Here is a 9540-nt window from a genome sequence, read left to right as displayed (position 1 = left end):
AACCACTTTTGGTTGAATTAAAATAATGGGAGTAATTCAGACCGTATTACAGTCTGTTGACACAACAGTAAAGCAAGAGGAATACCACTTTGAAGCATTACTTATGACCAGTGATAATTGTATTATTTCTTCTCTTAAAACTGTCTTATTTAAAATCAGAGGACCTATAAATGAAAGAAATACAAATTATTTATTAGTGAAGGACAAAGCTACAGGACTGACTTTACAACGAAATCTAAGCAGAGCTATTTCTTAAATAAAAAGCACCCATTTAAAAGAATTTGTATAACTTCAAGCACTTAAAAGTTTCTGTTCTAAACCATACTCTCTTATTCCTTAACTAGAAAAGGAGAAAAAAAAATATATTCAAGTAACTTAGGTATCTGAGAACAGCATAGCATGGTTGTACATAATTTAAAACACGATTTTCTTGTTGACCATCTATTCTGAAGAGGTGCCCAAACTGGCTGAGCTTCTCATCAGTCTTTGGATAGCTGTACATTTATTTGAGTTTTTTTAAGATAACCATTTATAATTGTCTCATGAACACAAAAAGATGCACAAGAATTTGGTTTTGACTCAAGGAAGTAATTTTGGAAGTTCCTTGTGTTGTTTTAACTAATGCCTAGTAGGCCTCCCCAAAAATAGATGGGGAGGAGCAGTGGATTGTTTTTTATATATAATATAAATATATTGAATATATATTTATAATTCCAACAATCATACACTGCTGTTGTACCAATACACAAAATAGCATAAAGAGGCACAGGTCTTCAGCGAAGCACCTCATTTGCTGTAATTCAATGTTGCAACAAAAGATACTCAGATTTAATCTTCTATAATTTACCTTTTATTACAATTTTAACTAATTAAGTTACCATTAACAAGATGAAAATAAATGGAACCAATAGCAGAAATTTTATTAATTTGTGGAAAAAGAAGTTGAAAAAGTGAAAATCTGAAGAGTTTTAATTGTTCGTTGTTTTCTGAGTGGAACTATTTCTTACTGTACCGATGTTACAGCACTTAATTACTTTCAAATGAAACTGTTAAAAGCCAGATAAAGTAGTTGATCAAGATTTAAAAAAAATAATTTCAGTTGAGCCAGTATAGCTGTAAATTGATTGTCAGTGAAAATGAACTCTATATTGTGTGGACTCATGTAGAAATGTCACACAGCTTCCTAAATACTGCAGTTTTACAAAAAAGTTCTTTCTATTTTTTTTATTTTAAGATGTCTCTGCATCTTGTGTTCTGAATTGTTTTAAATTTGTACATATCAAAAATACCTGCAATAAAAATAGATTTCAGTGATTTCAGTCTTAGATTTGAATTCTCCTTAAATCTAATTGAAATACTAATGAGAAGGGATTTCAAGAACATAGTGCACAAGAAGTTTTTCTTTTCCCTGATGGATCGTTATTTGTAAAATCCTTCTATATACATTAATGCTAAAGGTTATCTGAATGTTGGCACTTTCTCCATGTAAGTGAAGATTAATTTTTTTTTTTTTTTTTTTTTTTTTACAGTAAGTTTGTAATCCTGAGACGAGTTGATGTCTAAAAATCATCTCATCTGACCCTGTGGTATTTTATAATAATTTCGGTGTTACAGTTTGAATTCTTGAATTCCAAGATCCTTCCTGCTTTATTAGCACAACAGACTGATTCATTCTCTGGCAAAGACTGGAATACCACATTCAACAAATCTACCTGTGCTAGTTGATGAGCTGGATTCTAGTATTTCCCTGTCAGCAAATGGGAGAAAAAAAATAAGGCATGTACACTTCAAAAGTTACTTTTCTGAGGAATATCTGTAATAGACATTTTTATTTTGACCTTTGGGATGCAAAGAGGGTAAAATTGTCTTTCTTACCCTTCTGTGTTGCAATTTCATAAAAGATTTTGGATGGTAATTTGATGGGTAAATTTTTCTTTAAAAAATCAGGGTTTTTTAATATAATCTAGCATATACTGTTTGTTAAAAAGGAAGGGAAAAATAAAAGCAAACCAGCGCTTACAGTTTCTCCTGCGAAACTATGGAGATAATTTGAAATCAGAAATGTTACTTACAGGCCTCACAACACCAGTAGTGTAGATGACTGTTTCCCAGTTACTACAGAATCGCTCTGCTTCTTAGACTTACTGCTCTTTTAAATGCAAAGGTAAAAAGAAACACTAACATTTCTAAAATGTTTTCCTAATGATCTGCAGCTAGGCAAAAAAAAATTGCTCTAAGGCATACGAACTCTATACAATAATTTGCTCTGTATGGAAATGAGAAAAGTTTCTCGGGTTTTAAAGGTCGTAATTTATTCTTCATCTTGCGTGCAGTTTTGTGGAATAAAGGTGTTGGAACCAAAATGCTTCCTCCTTGCAAAGAAAACAGAGACTTCGCAAAAATGTGAGTTGATCTGTGCGTGTGAAAATCTATCTCGTTTTGCCAAAATCGTGTACATGTTGCTAATGCATATGCAGTGTAAGTGCCACCTACGGAAACACAGAAATGCCTGGAGGGTGTAAGAACTCTCATTTTGCAGAGCCTCCCAGTTCTGCAGGACTTTGCTGCAGAAAAGCTGAGCAAAGTGACCTATCTTTTTAAATACCTTGTTTTAACATCAAGAAATGTTATTCCTCACGTTTTAAATGTGTTCTTTCTCTGCTTTAACACAGACAGTTTTGATTTTGGGCGGGTTTTTTTTCGAGACAAACCCCTGTATTTCTTCTTTCGAATGCTAGAGGGCACTATGGCTACACAAGTGAAACGCAGTAATTGGAAGTAATTTGCTCCCATTTCAACACTTCTGTGATATTTTTCCTGTTTCAGTTCCCATACTAATATTTGCATTTCTCGCAGAAATCGGTATACATCTCTACCATGTCAGTAGAAATTCTGTTTCTGTGAACTGAAACAAAGTTTCTCTCTTTGGATTTAGGTACCAAGGATAAAATGTGACTCCAGGTGTTTAAATCTGAGTAAAACACAAGAACATTTCTGTGTTGCAAGAGGTATATATCCATCTCCTTTTCTGTTCACGGAGTTGAATTAGTTTTTGATAGATTACAGTTGAAGTTACAGGAAACGTAGGGTAACTACATCTTTTTTGTCAAAGCATTTTATAAAAATTAGTCTCTTAGGCATGTGTTTATGTGCTGGAGTAGGACCTATACACCCAATGCAAAGCTAAAACTTACTGCTGGAAAGTGGAGGGGCATGAATGGCAGGTGATACTAGATTTTTATGTAAACTACAAAAGAAATTGCCAGCCTAACACGGTGATAAGAAATTTCACCACTGTAACTGATTTGCTTTATGCTAGAGTCATGGTAAATACAGTACTAATTCTTTCATGTATCTCCACAACTGGTGCAGTGTAACTACATGAAACAGTTTTTCAGCTATGATATGGAATACTTGTTCATCCTGGTGCTTCCAGTATGACTGTTCCTGTCTTGCGCAAGTGCACTTGGTGGCTACTGGGAGCCCAATGCATCTCTACACTTGGAACTCTGAATGTGCAGCATCTATTCACACCAATCACATTTAGGTCAGCAGTGTGACTCATTCTATGTTGGTTTCTTTCTCCTCTCAGCCATTAGTGTGATATCAGAAAGCGCTGAGGTATCCCAAACCTACTAAGTAACTCTCAAGTTCAGCTACAGGGAGATAATTTTCTGCTCTCTCTGTTTCTTGAAAGATGGCAGCTGTGGATAGAGATTGTAAAATGTTGGAAAACTGCCAAGATGTCAGTATCTTTGAGTTAACTTAAAGATGGGGACTGTGCTTGCCAAAAGTGGTTGTGAAAAGATAAATACTTGTTGAAAAAACTCTTTGGGTTTTTCAATCGTGGTTATCTGTTTGCATTCAGATCTGGTAGATAATTAACATTTACTCACTGCTGCTCTCAAAAAGGTATTAGATAATGTTTAAAATTACATATCCCGCATGTGCTATTTCTACCAGTTTGGTAGCAAATACATATGAAGATAGTATGTCTCTTTTATTTTGATCCAATTTTTAATGCTGTTTTTGCATCTGTATTCTCTGTGGTAATATTTTACCTTAGAAAACAGAGAAGACTGGTAGGATACTGTTTATTTGTTTGCAAGATTGTACATTCTTAACCTTTACAATTGCTGCTGTTTTCAAAACTCCCCTGTAGGCCATACCCTCCCTTAAGTATAAGGCAAAAAGACTTATGTAAAGTTAAGTAGAATTGCAAGTTTTGTCAAGAACACAGAAATCGAAATGCCTAGTAAGCAGCAAGTGAGCAGGTTTTTAAAACTTTGCTGCAGTATAGAGTTGTGAAGTGCAGCTGTTCACAAAGGTGGGTTTCTATACCTGAGTAATTGAAATCTTGACTGTCTTTCAAACACATTCTTACAATGAAGTGAAACATTACCTGCTCATACCTGCAAACTTTGCTTCCATGCATTATTTCAGTGATTGAATGGGCCTGGATATGGAAACATAACTGCTTGTCTCCTGGAACACCTTTTTAATGTGTTAATCTTTCTACAGAGAGAATTGAAAGCTTTTGCAGCTATATCCAGGAGTACTTATTTAATATCTTTCTGGGAAGCGAAGAATCTGTCTACTTTTAAGATACTAAGTCAGTAATTGGTGAATATTTGTTTACAGTATTCCAGGGTCTGAACACTGCAGATCCTACAAGCTAATTCTGTTGGGTTTATTTTGTTTTCTTTCTGTAGTAAAATGTCAATAGTCAGTTTGAAAAGCTACCTTTTGGAATTTAAAAAGCCATTCTCTGTTTTTATGGTTTGGAATTATTTGTTCCTAGAAGGAACATCCTGTACATAGTGTATTTACAGGTATTATGTTGATGTAGCCAGATTTATGTGTGGGAGTATTCTGTTACAGAATAATGTGAGATTAAAGAGCAAAGAGAAATAGCAGTAACCTTTATGGTGGAAGAAGCTGAGAGATGGCTAACGTGCGAAGTGCTGTCAGCAGACTTACTGCCTGACCTGAATTACAAAATAACTTTGCCATTAGAAATTATGTAAGGATATTGGCAGTATATCAGAGTGAAGATGAATACTTTTTTAATCTTGATTATATAATGAAAAATTAAGGAACAGAAGTCACTATTAGACCTTGTTAACTTGTAGCAGGTTAATACCTTCTCTATTTGCAGTTTTGTATTGGTGAACTTCCCACAATATCATTTTTATGTCTTCACTAAATGTATGGTTTTATGTCCTTATATTAAAATAATTTTAAGTATATTAAGCTTCTTTTTCTGTGTTGAACTATCATTAAACATCCTTTCAAGTGAGTTTAAAATGCCATTTCTTTTCCATCCTTGTTTACTATAATGCTTTCTGTACTAAAAATACTGCTGTGTTTGATCTTGTACTGGCCCTTCTCTGCAAATTCACCATATGTTGAATTTTTTGAAGACAGCTTGCCAGGAAAGCACTAAAGAAATAACTTTGTATTAGGGGAATAAGTTAGAGAAACTAGAATCTGAAATATTAGATTAACTATTAGCATTCACTACAGTGCTGTTTTTAAGATGGCAGTATATCATGCTACAATAGTATTCATAGATAAGCTTTTGTTAAACTTTAAAAGTAATTTGAATAGGTAATTACTAATGTTTTAGTAGTCTAAGGCAGGATTGATGGCAGCTTGATTGGTTGTAACAGTTACTAAAGTTCACATTTAATAACCTCCTTAAAAATATTAATTTAGAAGCTTATGAATTACTCTTGGGAGTCACCCTGAATTAACAAATACTGAATTATCTTTTAGCTTTTGAATCTTTTTGTTAAATAATTTCTGCCCACTACTGAACTTTATAGTGTTTTTAAAGACATCATTTTCTAGCTAGAGCAGGAGTTAACTCTTTCATGGCCAGGACTAAGCTGTGCAAAATGTCTTGTCCCAAGCCAGCATTAAAGGAGACCCTGGCTGGTCACTAGTGCCTGCCCTTTGTGCTTGACAGAGCAGTTATTTGTGTGATAATGTTGTAATTGAAGAATTGGGCTATGCTTTTAAAAATGGAGTAGTCCACCTGAATTATCTTCCTAATCTACTTTGCCAGGTGAAGTCCGGTTCAACCCCTGCTACTTTCATTGGAAACATTGGCACCATAGGTACATGTGTTTGGTTTCAAGTCTTTGTTTTTTTTTCTCTTTCCCCAATTTACAGGACCCAGGACAAAACATTTAACAAAGTATTTAGTAAGCAAAATGTGGAAGCTGAAGCACTTCCATAGAAGATCAGAAGAGCAACTGAGAACAGAAACATTGCACTTGCACAGGCTCCTCTGGAACACAAGGTGTGCTGTGGTTAAACATTGACCTTTTAACCTGAAAACTGCACGTCCCTGCATTTGAGCTGATCCTGTGTACCCATTTGGAAGTTAGTATAAAGGGAGCCTTCATAGCCTTATAAACAGGGACTTTGCTTTGGGAGCTCTGGCTTCTTTTGGTGGATCCTGCAGTGGTTCTGGTGGGGTGGGTGGGGAAGGCATTCTTAGATGAGTCAGGACCGCCTCCAAAGGAGGTGTGAGAAGACTTGGAAGAATTTGTCAGACCTTTTGGATCTTCTCTTACCTTATTGTGAATACAGTAGTTTTGTGTCAAAGGCTGTGTGATTGGTGTGTCAGTGCAATGCTAATGCAGCAGAAGCAAGCTACTTAGGAGATGTTTCCTCCACATCATCATTGTGCAGCAGAACCACAGTGCCTGCATTTTTGCTTCCTGGGGGACCTCAGGTTTGCCAGTTGGGTAAGACAGCTCTGAGGCTAGGCTGTGGCAGGAAGATATCATTGCCTCTAATGGATTTATGTAGACAGCTAAATCATTGGAAGGAAATACAGATTATTCTTATGGCATTTAGGGACCTTAGTCAGGGAACCAAGCAGGTGGGAAGAGACTGGAGTAAGTATAGGGATGTATCATGTGGCATAGGGCTAGCAGTTAGATTAGACAGCATCAAGGCTGGTTTTGTTGAAGTTTTTTGCGTGTTTGTGAAGTAAACTACCAATATGAAATTATTAGAAGAAAGTGCTAAGACAGATGGAAGCTGAGGTTCAAATAATTTTACAAACAATAGGTTATGTGCATGTTTCCTTTCCTGCAATCCACCTACTGTCTTCCACACCTATGGGCAGCCCAGTTTGTTGCAGAAGAGACAAAGATTTTCTACAAAAGATCTGGGAAATACTGCTCGATCCACAGAACTAGGCAAGAAAATACCACTTCTCTGCCTTGTCCTTTCAGAGAGACTTCCATCTGGAATTTTAAAATAGCATCCAAGATGCCTAATATTTTAGATAAACCTTAATTTAGCAGTTCGTCTGGATGGCTTAGGGATCACAGAATTCAGTGCCCCTTATTATGGATCTATATGGAGTATGTTGTGTTGTCAGTTGGTGTTCTGAAAGACTACTGTCCTTTTCTAGTCAGTGTTTGTGTTCAAACCTGTTAGTCCAGTTAGAAACTGGTGAAGTAATGAATCTTTGCTGGTTTTTTAACTGTTTGACCCTGTTACCTGCTTGTGCACATCAGGAAGCCTCTTTCAGCATTGGCTCGCAACACATGAACAACTTAGCATGCAGCTCATAATGTCAGGTGGGAAAATAGATTTTGAAGACCTATTATAGTACAGGAATATAGGACTCTTTTTGATCATTGTGGCTGTAGAATAAGCTGGAAGGTACAGGTCTGAATTCTTCCATTAGCAGGAGCTTGTGTCAATTGAACCTTTGGAAGTGGTCATTTTTGCAGTGAAAAGCATTTCAGTACCCAGCTCCTTTCAGATATCTCTCCAGCTGTCCAAAGAATCAATGGTCCTGTCTTGCCCTTCTTTCTCTGAACAGATTGGGATCTCATCTGAACATTTCAAGTGTTAGGAGCCATACCAAGTACTATCTAATCTAAAAGAGGTTGTGTATGCTTTGATGACTGCTTTCTAAAATCAGGTAATCAAAAGCATTAAAAATGGAAATATTAACATGAAAGAAAAGATGTAGACTGTGTGAATGACCAGGTATTTCCTTACACGAACATGAAATGTCCTTTGAGTCAGCCGACAAAACTGACTTAAAATGGTGTCTCCATACGGCAGGAAACCCCCTCTGTGTGTATGGGGGGGGGAGCAGCTGCTGCAGGGGAGGAGCCGTGGCCAGAAGCAGGGGCAGGACTAGGTCCCGTCTGATTGGCTGAAAAGCCCGGAAATGCAAAACTGGCGCCGAAGAACCCCATGAGAGAGGCAGCGCGACACGCCCCTCTCTCTCTCTCTCTCTCGCTCTCTCCTCGTGTGTTCGAGGCGGTCGTCTGTGGTGGGGGGGGCGACCTGCGCTTGGAGTGCCCGCAGCCTCTTTGCTACCCAGCTCATCGAACCTGCACTGCCGTGGTGAGACAATTCCGGCTACCCCAGTTTATAGGGGAAAATATAATCCAGCCATTCGGGCAAATCCCTCCCCTCTGCTTCCCTCACGTGAATAAGATGTGTAACTAAGGTGTACCCATATATGTTTAATGTGTTGTAATCACTCTTTTTGAACCTCCTGCCCCAAATTGCTTTGTTTTCCCCACAATAAACCTTGCTGTTGTTAGAAATTTAGTAAGCACTGAGCGAGTTATTCACTCAAAAAAGTCGGGACATAAGTTCCTGTATCCTCTGTGTGAGGCGATACCCACGTGTGGATCTCTCAGCAAATCCTGATAAGTTAATACACTCCAATAAGGAGATATAATAGGTCACGGATCGTGACAGACTGTGATCTTACATTTTTTTTGGAGTCCAAGAATCACAATGAAAAGTAATTTTCTACTTTTATCTCTGTGGATCCACTGGTCAATTTAAGGAGTTCTCAAAGCTGACAGTGACACATATGTCAATCTCTAAAATGTACCCAAATACCATATATATTGTTACCTGCAAAAATACTCATTGCCTATTGAAGAACTCAACAGTTTGTTTCCTTCCAAATATCCAAAAACTGCACAGTCTTTAGCCACTCTGTTTAGTAGTATGTTGTCATTATGGAAATTATATATTAAGAACCCTCAGTATGAATTCTGTAATTTTGGTTCCGAAGATACTAAATTAAATTATGTGAGTATCTTGGGACCTTCAGTATTTTACAACAAATGTTTATGGGACAAAGGAGAAACACATACAACTTGCTCTTCTGCCCCACCCATCAAACAGTAAGAAAAACCCATCAATGTCCTTGCAACACCAACTGCTTCTGCCTGTAGCACCTTGCCTGAAGATTTGGCAAGGTGGTCAACCATGGTGGCTCCAAATGACTTGATGTCATGCAGTCATGCTGTGGCTTGGTCTGCTGCCTATCTCGTACTATCAAGTTTCAGCATGCCTCTGTAGCTTTTGCTTTTAGCAGAACTCACTGGAGGCATAGTTTTATCTCAGTGTCTTGTTCCTTGTCAGAATGTTAGTACTCAGCCTCTTAGTCTACATCAATACTAGTAAATTAAACATAGCTGGGACTGTTCTCTGATGCCGAGGCCAACTGGCATGGAACAACTCACACACACACTG

The sequence above is a fragment of the Chaetura pelagica genome, unplaced genomic scaffold, assembly GCF_000747805.2.
Source record: "Chaetura pelagica isolate M959 unplaced genomic scaffold, ChaPel_1.0 scaffold106, whole genome shotgun sequence".
Classification (NCBI taxonomy): Eukaryota; Metazoa; Chordata; class Aves; order Apodiformes; family Apodidae; genus Chaetura; species Chaetura pelagica.
The sequence above is the reverse complement of the archived record's forward strand: the minus strand, read 5'-3'. Positions refer to the sequence as shown.